The sequence below is a fragment of the Lepidochelys olivacea genome (assembly GCF_965140295.1).
Source record: "Lepidochelys olivacea isolate rLepOli2 genome assembly, chromosome: 7".
In the NCBI taxonomy this organism is placed as follows: domain Eukaryota; kingdom Metazoa; phylum Chordata; order Testudines; family Cheloniidae; genus Lepidochelys; species Lepidochelys olivacea.
Genome location: NC_140417.1, coordinates 51625217 through 51638535, shown reverse-complemented (window position 1 = coordinate 51638535; position 13319 = coordinate 51625217). Strand labels below are relative to the sequence as shown.

Sequence of the window (13319 nt, the reverse complement as noted above, 5' to 3'; positions counted from 1 at the left end):
CTGTTTGGACGCATCTTTCCCCCCAAAATACTTCCCAAAACCCTGCACCCCACTTCCTGGACAAGGTTTGGTAAAAAGCCTCACCAATTTGCCTAGGTGACTACAGACCCAGACCCTTGGATCTTAAGAACAATGAACAATCCTCCCAACACTTGCACCCCCACTTTCCTGGGAAATGTTGGATAAAAAGCCTCACCAATTTGCATAGGTGACCACAGACCCAAACCCTTGGATCTGAGAACAATGAAAAAGCATTCAGTTTTTTACAAGAAAACTTTTAATAAAAAATAGAAGTAAATAGAAATAAAGAAATCCCCCCTGTAAAATCAGGATGGTAGATATCTTACAGGGTAATTAGATTCAAAAACATAGAGAACCCCTCTAGGCAAAACCTTAAGTTACAAAAAAGATACACAGAAATAGTTATTCTATTCAGCACAATTCTTTTCTCAGCCATTTAAAGAAATCATAATCTAACACATACCTAGCTAGATTACTTACTAAAAGTTCTAAGACTCCATTCCTGGTCTATCCCCGGCCAAGACGACTACAGACAGACACAGACCCTTTGTTTCTCTCCCTCCTCCCAGCTTTTGAAAGTATCTTGTCTCCTCATTGGTCATTTTGGTCAGGTGCCAGCGAGGTTACCTTTAGCTTCTTAACCCTTTACCAGTGAGAGGAGCTTTCCCCTGGGCAGGAGGGATTTCAAAGGGGTTTACCCTTCCCTTTATATTTATGACACTGCCCCACAAAAATTCCTAGAGCAGAGCTTTTAGAAAAAGATCCAATCTTGATTTAAAAATTGTCAATGGGGGAGGATCCACCATAAGCCTTGGTAAATTGGTATAATGAATAATTACCCTCACTGCTAAAAATTTAGGCCTTATTTCCAATCTGAATTTGTCTAGCTTCAACTTTCAGCCACTAGATCATGTTATATACCTTGGTCTGCAGAGCCCATTATTAAATATTTGTTCCCCATGCAGATCTTATTTGCCTTAATTTTTAAAACTTTTCAGAAATACCCATCACTATTTTGATATCGTCCATGAACAGCACTCCAATCTCAGCTGAAGCTCCCATGTTATAGATACTTCCCAGATATCCACTCTGATGAGGCTGAAACATAGAAAATGCAGTTCAGCATCTGACAGCAAGAGAAAAAGCAAGAGCATGGCTCTCACCTTTAGATCAGCAATTAAATCCCCTACAGGTCAGCTGTTATGAAAGTCACAGGGCAGCATTCTCTGTAGAGAATGTTGCACTGCCTCTCTCCCCATCCTATAGAAGCTCTCCTGGTGCTTACTGCCTTCTTTGGTCATTACCTAGTGTATTTCAAAATAGTGGTGGCTGCTAGTGCCACAGGGCAGAAACTCATTTCTTTTCTACTTGTCTATGAAGCACCACTACTATCTAAGAATTTGTGGTAACAATATTTATTATAAAAAGAAGAGTACTTGTGGCACCTTAGAAACTAAAATTTATTTGAGCATAAGCTTTTGTGAGCTATAGCTCACTTCATCGGATGCATACAGTGGAAAAACGGAAATATTTATCACTCAAGTCTGTGCTGACAGCCAGTTTCTAGCAAACAAGTGCCCGAATCACAAAAACCACTGGTAAGCTGGATCAAGGGCCAAGGACTAAATGGGTCTTGGAGCTTGAATTTACTTCTCACCCTAGAGGAAGAAGACTGTGGTACACTGGTAGAGCAGTGTGGAGGAACATTGCCTGGCCCCTCTGCTTGATTCATCTCATCTGTGACTAAAGACCTTCAGTCAGAAGGGCTGTCAAGCCAGCAACTTTCACTCATGCTAAACTCACAAAACAGAAAAAAATACCCAAATTATTGCCTAGTTCTAGAGTTAGCATTGTAGGGTGATTTAGAAGTGGTTCACCCACCATCCCACTAACCAGAATTGTTCAAACACAACAGAATTACTATTCAAACCCTGGAAGCATCGCATCTCTCAAGCACCCTCGTGCTGAACTGCATTTCCCGAGTGAATCTCCAACTAGGTCACATTGTCAAGATGGTGCGCTCCTATTTGATTATATTTAAGCAACAACTATAAAGAGGGACTGGACTTATCTTTGCATTTTAGGATATCACTGCAGCCTCCTCCAAGGAAGAGGGGTGATTTGGAGAGTAACCCACGATATACACGGCTGATAGCTCCTCTTAGCATGTAATTTAACTAAGAAGAGAAGCTACAATTTTCTCATTGCTGAATGTTCGCTGCATCTACATGTGCAAATGCTCATGTTGTGTAAAGCAAAACAGGTATCTTCAGTAAGCCATGCAAGTTCTTTCAGTGAATACTTGCCAGAATGCAAAGCCAAGCCAACACAGTCCGGAGGGGGCAGGAAGTTGGCCTGAAAAAACAGTTTTGTGGGGAAGGGAGTGGATATTTTAAACTAGAGGAACATCTATTTCATTTGCGCTCTAGCTGCGTAACAGGCCATTGGATTGGTAAGGTTTAAGACCATACTTTCCCCTGTGTTTACACATGGCCAGTTCACAGCCACACTCCACAGCGATAGTCTGCTGGGATGCAACCACTCACACTATTCTCTGCCAAATGTAGTGACATCCTACTGGGCATGTAGGAACAGCCTGGGACCTTGCAGACTGCTTTACACCACTTACCTGGCCCACATGCAGGCTTTGTATTGGTATAACATATTGGTTAGGACTTAGGAGTAGGATTTCAACAAATAGTTACACCCTTACAAGTCCTACTGTGGATGCAGTTATGCTAGTATAAAGGTGTCTTACACTAGGGCTTTATCTACACTACCAAGTTTTGTTGCCAAAACCTGCCTTTTGGTGACAAAACAGTGAGAGAGTACACACTGCAGTGCGACTTTTGTTGGAAAAAATGCCCGGTTTTGGCAACAAAAAACTTCCACCCCTATGAGAGACTTTTCTCTTTTCCCCTCCCTTTACTGTCCACAAAGAGCCAGTGTAGACACCGCTGGTTGTTTTGTCAACAGAACTGGCTTCCTCCAGTATCCCACATTGCCCGCCCTGATCGCTCTGCTCAGTGTTTTGATCTCCGCTGCCCTGCAGGCATGCATCCCTCCCCTTTCAAAGCTGCGGGAAGTATCTGACAACTGAGTGTGCTGTTCCATTTGGGGAACAAAGAGCAAATCATTGGAATGCTCCGGTTCTGCCCTGCACTAGGAACACAGTGGCAGACAGATTGCTGTCGCAGGGACACAGGAAGAAGAGACTGCTGTGCTGCTCTGACATTCCTCAGCATGGAGCGCTCCCAGAGCTATTCATGATGCCACTCCAGGCAGCCGAGGAGGCTGTGGGAGAACTCAGAGGGAATCCTCCCAAGATGCACAGCGATCAGCTCCGCCTTCCCACAACACCACACTGTGGGATACATACCCACAGTGCATTGCTCACACTGTCGATGATGGTGCCTACAATGTGGACATGATCTGCTGACAGAGGGAGCAAGTGTGAACACCCTTAGGCTATTTTTGTTTTGTCAACTTTTGGGTGTCAACATAAGTTTTGTCGACAAAACTTGGTAGTGTAGACAAAGCCTAGTATAATCTATTCTCCTTTCCTTACAAGACTAGATATACCAGTAGAAGCACCTTTACTCTGATAGAACCACGTCCACACCTAGAGGGACAGAGAGGTTGTAGCACTTTAACTATACTGGTTAAATTTAGTAAACTACTGGTAGAGTTAAAGCGGTACAATTGTGTGTGTACACAAGCCCACAGAAACAAGTCAATTTAACCTGACTTAGTCCTCCAAAACTTCATTCTCTCTGTGCACTCTGAGGGCATGTCTACACTTAAAACACTGCACTAGTGCTTAAATGAAGATGCTCTATGCTGACAGAGTTCTCCCATTGGCATAGTTAATCCACCTCCAAGAGGCAGAAGCTATGTTGGTGGGAGAAGCTCTCTCGTCAACAGAATGCTGTCTACACAGGTGATTAGGTAAGTATAGCTGCATCAATCGGGGGGTGGCTTTTTCACACCCCAAACAATGTGGTTATGCTGACAAGGTCTGTAGTGTAGACCAGAACTAGGTAACAGCTGATAGTGTCTGCACAGGAAGCACTGACAACTAGCACTTAAGCTAAAGGAACTGCACTCACAAGAAAAGCATTAGTTTCCAAAGAGCATCACTCAGAAGGCTGAGAAACAAACAAGAGTTGCTACTTGTGTCCCCAGGAGGCCTTCAATGCCCACTGGCAAAGGGCACACCATACTGTAACTCATCTCAGGCCTGACATGCTCACTACCCCAACAAACTGTTGTCATAAAAATGTCTCTAAAATGTCACATAAGGTATCAGATTTAAACTGGTGACATGCTGGTCCTGAAAAATCCCTGCATGTTGTATGCACAGGTTGTGTGTAAAGAGTTATATGGGTGTGCTAAAAAAGTGTTCTTAAAAATGTGCTTGGGAGGCAACCCAGCCTGGCCTACACAAAGCAATGTGGATTAGCTGTCTGACCAGCTGGATTACAGGCAGAGGACAAAGAAAGTACATTATATACAAGATAAACAAGGCAACCAAGTTAACAAGCAACAGAGGAATCAATTTAGTAAACACACCACCAGGGTTCCAAGTCTGAAACCCACAGGAAGTCTTCCTGGCTCTTGAGACAAAGATAATGGACTCTGGAAAACATAAGGGGAGGCAACAAGACATTCTAGTTATCCACCACTTAGGAGACATATGGAACAGCACCCTCAGAGCCTGTGAAGGTTGGATCCTCTTAGCCTGAAGGGGAGGAGCTCCTGAATTTGCTGTAAGCGAGCAACTATTTTAGGCAAAGACATAACTTGCTAGAATTAAGTTTTAGTCACTAGAAAGCATGTTTTGTTCTGTCTGTAAGTAGACCTCTTTTTATTTTTTTGCTTAGTGTCACTTAAATCTCTGTTCTCGGTTAATAAGGGTATTCTTAGTTTTACTATAAATCATCCCAGCGCTGCTATATTAAGGCAAGTGTGAGTCCTCAACAAAACGAACGGTCTGGGGTGTGCTCTGTCTCTTTGGGGACAGTGAACTTACTTTCTGTGAGTGTCCAGTGAGAGGAACTGGACACTGCAAGGAGATGTCTCTGGGGAGCTGGCGCTCACTGAATGTTGCCTGCAAAGGCAAGGTTCAGACTGGCAGAGCCTCGAGGAGTTTGCTGGCAATCAGACAAGCTGGAGTGTCAGGAAGCTCACGCACAGCTTAGCAGCAGCAAAGCTCTCACTTGCTGAGGCAGAGGGGTAACAGTGACTTACAATTCTGAATGTCCTGAGCAGAATGTCTCTCTGCCCCATCTGAGCAACAGAGCAGCACAAGCACTACTTGTGAAAGGGGTCTAGAAAGCAGGGCTTGGAGCGGCCATGGCTAGCAATCTCCAGCTTTTAGCCTTACCCCTGGTAGCAGTCGTAGCAATCCTAAAAAGGGACACTGGCCAGCCTCCAGCTTCGCACTTCAGTCACATCAAGGACAGTGAGAACACTGTTAGCAGCCTGCTCCCTACTTGAGCCAGAGCCACTTTTTCCATACCTTGGACTAGGTTCCTTCTGTTTCTAGACAGCAACAACCTATTCTTCATGACAACTGTAAATCGAAGTTTTTGATAGGATTCCCACAGAGATTTCTGCTGTATTTTCCTCACACTCTCCCTTTCTCTAGGCCGCCCATCTGAGAACTAGCCAAGGACCCTTACAATTTACTCTGTTGTTTTGGGGGGTTTTCTGAGGCAAGACTCCTTTTCAGAGAATGTGGGAACACATGAACAGAAGTAGCCATCCTTATGCCAGTCATCACATTATATAAACTAATGAGTACAGCTTTGCTGAGCTGTTACACAGTAGACCAGCGGTTCTCAACCAGCGGGCTGCAGGCTACATGCGGCCCAATTAGCACACAGCTGTGACCCAGCTCAGCTGTGTGCTAAAGGCCAGCCAACATGGGGTGAGGGGAAGGGGAGGGGGGTCCGGACAGCCAGCCGGCCCCATGGGAGGCGGTGGTCTGGGCTCAGGGCTGCCGCTGCCCTGCCACCCGACCCCCGTGGCCAGGTAACACATTGTGGGTTGCATATGTGGCCCACAATAATAAATAAGTGGAGAACCACTGCAGTAGACCCCCAGAGCCAGGGACAATGCTCAAATTTTGCCCAACAGTTATGTTGACAACTTGGCACATTTGCAAATTAAACAGAAAATGGAGAAGGTTGCAGCTTGCTTTCAATGAGAGCAACATATCAAGTCCCAAAATTCAACACTCAACGTTGACCCAAATGTCTTGGCTACACCATATGCTAGTCTTCCTTCAGCAACTGCCGGTAATTTCGTTGACTTGAATAGGTGGTGGTTTCCCAGCGAGCTAAGCGAGGAACTCCTTAACTTCCTCTTCCAGGGCCCAGATATCTCCTTCGATTTTCCTGATGACAATCATCCTCCTATTGCCACAGGTGATGTCCTTATATAGACTGGAATTTTGTGCCTGCAGGAACGTCTCACAAAGGAAGGAAGGGCAGGTGAAGTATCTGATGGCACTCTCCAGCTAGACGGGATGGGGTACTGGGTATGTTTGGAGGGAGCAGAAATTCTGGTGGGTGGAATGAGTGTCTCCACAAATTTATATTCTTCAGTGGATTCCAAAATTCCAGAATAATGGGGGTGAGGGGTCTCAGGTTTGGCCTGGGACTGGCTCTGCAGCAGTCACCGGGCCCCCGCTAGGGCTACGGCCGCCATTTTGCTGTCGCGTCTGGCTGGTGTTGCCCAACTTCTGAATGCTTGATTTTGTAACCTTACCATTCTTCTAACATTGTTTTAATGTGCAATATAAAATAAGGTGGAAGTCATTTTACTCTTAGTATCTGTCAGGAGAAGCAATGCCAAAAGACGAACAACAATTTTACATTCTAGAATTTAGTACAATAATATTTGCCAAGTATTGTCATGCGCCCTAGTGTTGGAGAATCATATCCTGAGAAACCCTATAGTAATGCACAAATGCAAGGCAGAAGAGATGTTTGTGTATGCATCGCTAGGTCATTACACTGCTAATCCTAAAAATAAGAGCTGCGCGACAGGGAATCTGAGCAAATGCCTGTTGCTGGTGGATGAATGCTGCTTCAAGGGAGAGGTACACCTGAGTGGCTCTTGGCCCACTGTCAGGTGGTTATCTCCTTCCCCCACTCCATCTCAACCACAGACTGTTCATTAACAGGAGAGGCTGTCACATGGGAAAGTTGTGAAGAACCAGAGCTGGCTGCTGCAAGCAGCAAGCCAAGGACCTCACTGGGAAAGGTACATCTCACACTGTTCAGAAGAGACTCCCAATAGTAACTCTGATCTCCCCCTGCCCTTGTAGCCTTCAGCCTTCCCCACGCAGTGTCCTCTTCAATTCATGTGGTTACCACCCCAAGCAGCTGGAATGTGATGGATTCCAGAGAAGGAGCAGAGGGTGATATTTCATACTGTCCCAAATACTCCTACCACCTTTAAATGGGAAGTGAAGCCAGAAGATGTAAACAGGAAACTGTAAGCCAGTGAAGCAAACCTAAGCAGTGTAAGACTGCCTGAAGCTTATCTAAGTAAAAAGCTGCATTGAAGGACATGGGGAAAGTATGAACCATCATTTGAAGATACTGGGGGAAGATAGGTTTCAGAGTAACAGCCGTGTTAGTCTGTATTCGCAAAAAGAAAAGGAGTACTTGTGGCACCTTAGAGACTAACCAATTTATTTGAGCATGAGCTTTCGTGTAGCTCACGAAAGCTCATGCTCAAATAAATTGGTTAGTCTCTAAGGTGCCACAAGTACTCCTTTTCTTTTTGGGGGAAGATACATTCCCTAGCATACTCAAAAAACCAAAGAGAGACCCTGAGTTTTATGTAATTCAATCTCAGCCTAATGTTGCCTCCATGGACAGTTCATGTGTTTAGTTTTCCCAAAACACATCAACTTTAATTACTCAAAGCCCTGAAATGAAAACAAAAGATTCAGCTCTGAGCTGAGCTATCACAACTCAAGAAATATTTTACAGAATTCTAAGGGACAGGGAAGAAGACATAAGAAAGCTGCAGACTCCTAGGGACATCTATCTCAACCCTAACTACGTAGTCATCTTAACAGTGAAACTGCCAAGTGGGTAAAAGAGACTGATTTTAGCACTACTGAGATGTGAAAGATTTTTTTAAAAGAGGAATCTGAGCCCTAGCTCTTTGCCATATTAACTGCAATACAGATTCCCTAACTGAGAGCCATTTACTCAACATACACATCTTTACTAATTTAGCAGATGCATATGCACAGCTCATAAACAGAACCTGCTCTAAGCATATTGGCATATGGGGTTTTTATGACAAACTGTCAGCCAACTTCAGATAAACTAACTTGCTCACTCTTAAAAAAAACAACCAAAACAAACAAAAACTGTTAAATGAAGACAGAGCAATATACACAAGATCATACCATCCATGAAATCTGTGCTGTATTAGTAAATAAACTGCCATTTTGGATTCAGCTTTGGGAAGAGTTAAACCCAGGTGACTGGATGGAAGAGCAGCAGCTAAGGTGGCAACATGCCATGACACAGGGTAATTGGGAAGGTACCACAGATATACCACAGCACATTTACAGAGAGAAACATGGGCAGCAGGCTTAGAGCATTAAGACTCTCAAGGGTTATAGATCCCATCACTAGTTCAAATCCAGTCCAGGTCAGAACTGAGCAAAAGCCAGTAACCATGTCTCACATGGTCTAGCCTGACTCCTATCTGGTGGTTCACAAATGTTGGTCTCAGTCCAATTCCCCAGCCCAATGGGCAAACAAGCATATTGCATCTCCAAGGATGTCAAGCTGGCACCTTTTATTAGAATTAAAGCTTCCTTTAATGAGCACACCGGTCTCTTTTTTTTTTTTAACATTGCCATTCGATCAACATGCCCTCTCTGTACCAGAGGTTCAACTCAATGTAATATAAGTCACTAGACAGGACAGCGTTATTACGATGCTCGCTCCTAGTAAGGTAACACCTGTCAAACAGAGAGATCCCATGGCCAGAGTCCCGTAGAATGTCGCGTTAAACAGAAGTTCGCTGTTATAACGATCGCTGTTTTGTCCCTGACATTTACATGGCACGGATTGTAAACCCGGTAGAGCCTCCTCCTGAATAAACAAATAGTGCTAACAACGAAAGGAACCGTCCTTTCAACGTCTGGGGAAACATTATAACAAAGCCCCCGCAAAACCATCCCCACCCGCCGCCGCGGTGAGACAAGACCGCACTGTGCCTCTCGGCCCCGGTCCGTTCCCAGCCCCGCGTCCCCCCCGGCCCGCTAGCCCCTCCCCCACCCGTCCCGGCGCCTCGGAGCTGTGCATATGGATCTGCTAAATTAGTAAAGATGTGTATGTTGAGCCCTCGGGCGACCTCACTCACCGGGACGGGCTCTCCCTGCCGCCCGGGGGACGCGGCGCTGGGACCCCCGGTTCCGGCTCGGTCCTGGCACCCCCTCGCCCGCTCCTGACCGTTCGAATCAACAACAAGATGGCGGCGCCCGGAAAGGCGGAGACTCCACCGCCTGCCGTCATAGTAACCGCGCCGGCCAGGTCCCCGCTTCCCCGAGAGATGCACCAATCACAGCACGAGCCCGCCCGCCCGTGCGCCGCCAGAACGTTGACAAGCTAACGGAGCTGTCCTTCAAACACTTGAACCAGGGTCGCCCCGCTAGCTGAGCCGCCGGCGGATTCCAGACACACGCTAGGTACACGTGACGCGCCTGTCCTACGGAGACCGCGACCATTGGCCAACAGAATCGGAAGCCATCCAATCACGGCGCGGTATGAGGGGAACAAGCTCTAAACTACTTTCCATGACGCCTCTGTACACCCCCTGGAACCCGCCCTCTGACCCCCTCAAGGGGACCCACCTGCCCTCAGATTTCTTCCCTCTGACCCTCCCAATGGGACCTGGCCTCTGACCCCTTCCCTCTGATCACCCATTGGGTCCACCCTCTGACCTCTTCCTCTGACCCCCTGTGAGGGCATAGGGAGTATTAACCTGGTAATGTTGCATGGGGGTTTTACTAGTTTACTGTCTTCTGCTAACACAGGGCGTGCCTCCGTTTCCCTGGGGTATTGCACCAATACTAGATGGTGATGGGAAGTAAGGGTGTGACTTCACTGAGGGCTGATACTTGACGGTCACCATGTAAATGATGACAGCTGCCCTTCCTAATCTGAGCCCAGGCGGGGGTTGGGGCCACTTTCTCCCTGGGAACTGGACAAAGGCTGGATGAGGGGCTGGGTGAGGCAGTAGGAAGGAGTTTCAGTTTGGAGCTGGCTGGGGAGTCAGTGGGGAGGCCCAGAACCTGATTTCCCCCACACGCGGTGACAACTGGTGGGAGAGGTGGGATGTACTACACTCCGTGGATGGCGCTTTCTGCAGTAAGTGACTGGGGAGCAGTAAAAGAAAGAGGGATTAACGAGAACCAGGTGTACTGAAGGCTCAGAGAGGAGCGGTTTCAGGAGGCGGAGGAGCTACGCTTAACCCATGGTAGTGTGTGACCAGAAAGAAGAACTGTTGCAGTAACGGGGTCCCCTTGGGGACTATGGTGAGCGGTTTCAGGGGTGGGGGAGTCTGCAGCTTGACCTTGGGAGAGAAGTGGTGACCTGGAGAAGGGCTGGCACAGAAACTGGGGGGGAGCTGAGAGCACACTAGCCTGAGTCTAGAACAATTTGGGAACTGTCAAGGTTCCTCCCCCACTCTGAACTCTAGGGTACAGATGTGGGGACCTGCATGAAAAACCTCCTAAGCTTATCTTTACCAGCTTAGGTCAAAACTTCCCCAAGGTAACAAATATTACCCCCGTTATCCTTGGAATGGCCGCTACCACCACCAAACTAATACTGGTTACTGGGGAAGAGCTGTTTGGACGCGTCCTTCCCCCCAAAATACTTCCCAAAACCTTGCACCCCACTCCCTGGACAAGGTTTGGTAAAAAGCCTCACCAATTTGCCTAGGTGACTACAGACCCAGACCCTTGGATCTTAAGAACAATGAACAATCCTCCCAACACTTGCACCCCCCCTTTCCTGGGAAATGTTGGATAAAAAGCCTCACCAATTTGCATAGGTGACCACAAACCCAAACCCTTGGATCTGAGAACAATGAAAAAGCATTCAGTGTTTTACAAGAAGACTTTTAATAAAAAATAGAAGTAAATAGAAATAAAGAAATCCCCCCTGTAAAATCAGGATGGTATATATCTTACAGGGTAATTAGATTCAAAAACATAGAGAACCCCTCTAGGCAAAACCTTAAGTTACAAAAAAGATACACAGACAGAAATAGTTATTCTATTCAGCACAATTCTTTTCTCAGCCATTTAAAGAAATCATAATCTAACACATACCTAGCTAGATTACTTACTAAAAGTTCTAAGACTCCATTCCTGTTCTGTCCCCGGCCGAGATGACTACAGACAGACACACAAACCCTTTGTTTCTCTCCCTCCTCCCAGCTTTTGAAAGTATCTTGTCTCCTCATTGGTCATTTTGGTCAGGTGCCAGCGAGGTTACCTTTAGCTTCTTAACCCTTTACAGGTGAGAGGAGCTTTCCCCTGGCCAGGAGGGATTTCAAAGGGGTTTACCCTTCCCTTTATATTTATGACACGCCCCCCAAATCTCAGCTAGGGTGAAACACTGGCTGGGATTTCTTCCTGGAGCTCTAGGAAAACAGAGTTAATAAGACACATGCATCTCTAAATATACTACCAAGTACATAAAGACTAACAATATTTTCCACATCTCAAGGACGATTTTAACCAGTTGATTCTGGGAAACTTTCACGGGAGAGTGCATCAGCCACTTTGTTAGAAGCTCCTGAGATGTGTTGGATGTCGAAATCAAAATCTTGGAGAGCTAAACTCCACCGAAGAAGTTTTTTGTTAGTTTCTTTGACGGTGTGAAGCCACTTTAGTGCAGCATGGTCGGTTTGCAGGTGGAAACGCCGTCCCCAAACATATGGGCGTAGCTTTTCCAGAGCGTAGACAATGGCATAACATTCTTTTTCAGTGACTGACCAGTTGCTTTCCCTCTCAGACAGTTTTTTGCTGAGAAACACTACAGGGTGGAATTCTTGATCAGGTCCTTTCTGCATTAAAACTGCTCCCACACCACGCTCGGATGCATCTGTGGTTACTAGGAACGGTTTGTCAAAGTCTGGGGCCCTTAGTACAGGGTCAGACATGAGTGTCGCTTTAAGCTTGTTAAAGGCCTTCTGACACTTTCCGGTCCACTGAACAGCATTTGGCTGTTTCTTTTTGGTTAGGTCTGTCAGTGGGGCAGCGATTTGGCTGTAGTGCGGTACAAATCGTCTGTAATAACCGGCCAAGCCTAAGAAGGATTGAACCTGTTTCTTTGACTTTGGGACAGGCCACTTTTGGATAGCATCCACTTTGGCCTGTAGGGGGCTGATAGTTCCTTGACCCACCTGGTGTCCAAGGTAAGTCACTCTGTTTAGGCCTATTTGACACTTCTTAGCCTTAACAGTTAGTCCTGCCTCCCTTATGCGCTCAAGGACTTTTTGTAGATGTTCCAGGTGGTCTGCCCAGGAATCCGAAAATATGGCCACATCGTCAAGGTAGGCAACTGCATATTCTCCTAATCCCGCTAGGAGACCATCTACAAGTCTTTGGAAAGTGGCGGGTGCATTTCGCAGCCCGAAAGGGAGTACATTAAATTCATACAGCCCGAGATGTGTGATGAAGGCTGACCTTTCCTTGGCAGATTCATCTAGCGGTACCTGCCAGTACCCCTTGGTTAAGTCCAAGGTAGAGATGAACTGGGCCCGTCCCAGTTTCTCTAATAGTTCATCAGTGCGTGGCATTGGATAATTGTCTGGGCGAGTTACAGCATTTAGCTTACGGTAGTCCACGCAAAAACGTATTTCCCCATCTGGTTTGGGAACTAGAACCACTGGAGATGCCCATGCACTTTCAGAGGGGCGGATTACACCCATCTGTAACATATCCTGGATCTCCCGTTCTATAGCAGTTTTAGCTTGAGGAGACACCCGGTAAGGTTGGACCCTAATTGGGTGAGCATTACCTGTGTCAATGGAGTGGTATGCCCGTTCAGTCAGTCCTGGGGTGGCTGAGAACGTTGGCGCGTAGCTAGTGCACAGCTCCTGGATCTGCTGTCGCTGCATACGCCCAAGGGTCATGGAGAGGTTCACCTCTTCCACACCACCAGCACATTTCCCTTCGTAGTAGACACCTTCAGGCCACTCAGCGTCGTCTCCTCCCTGGGCTGTAAACTGACAAACCTTTA

At 46.5% G+C, this 13319-nt stretch overlaps 1 protein-coding gene across 34 annotated transcripts in view; it reads right to left on the bottom strand.

Moving 5' to 3' along the window:
• IP6K1 (inositol hexakisphosphate kinase 1) overlaps nt 1–13319 on the bottom strand; it is a 228250-nt gene that overhangs the window by 60958 nt on the left and 153973 nt on the right. The window contains exon 1 of one of the 34 annotated variants that reach the window (XM_084634313.1): nt 9427–9804. The exons of 32 other annotated variants lie outside the window; for them this stretch is intronic. The gene's annotated coding sequence lies outside the window, so the exon portion shown is untranslated. Of the gene's footprint in view, nt 1–9426; nt 9805–13319 lie in introns of those variants that run through there. One more of the 34 variants, XM_084634297.1, reaches the window with a different exon arrangement.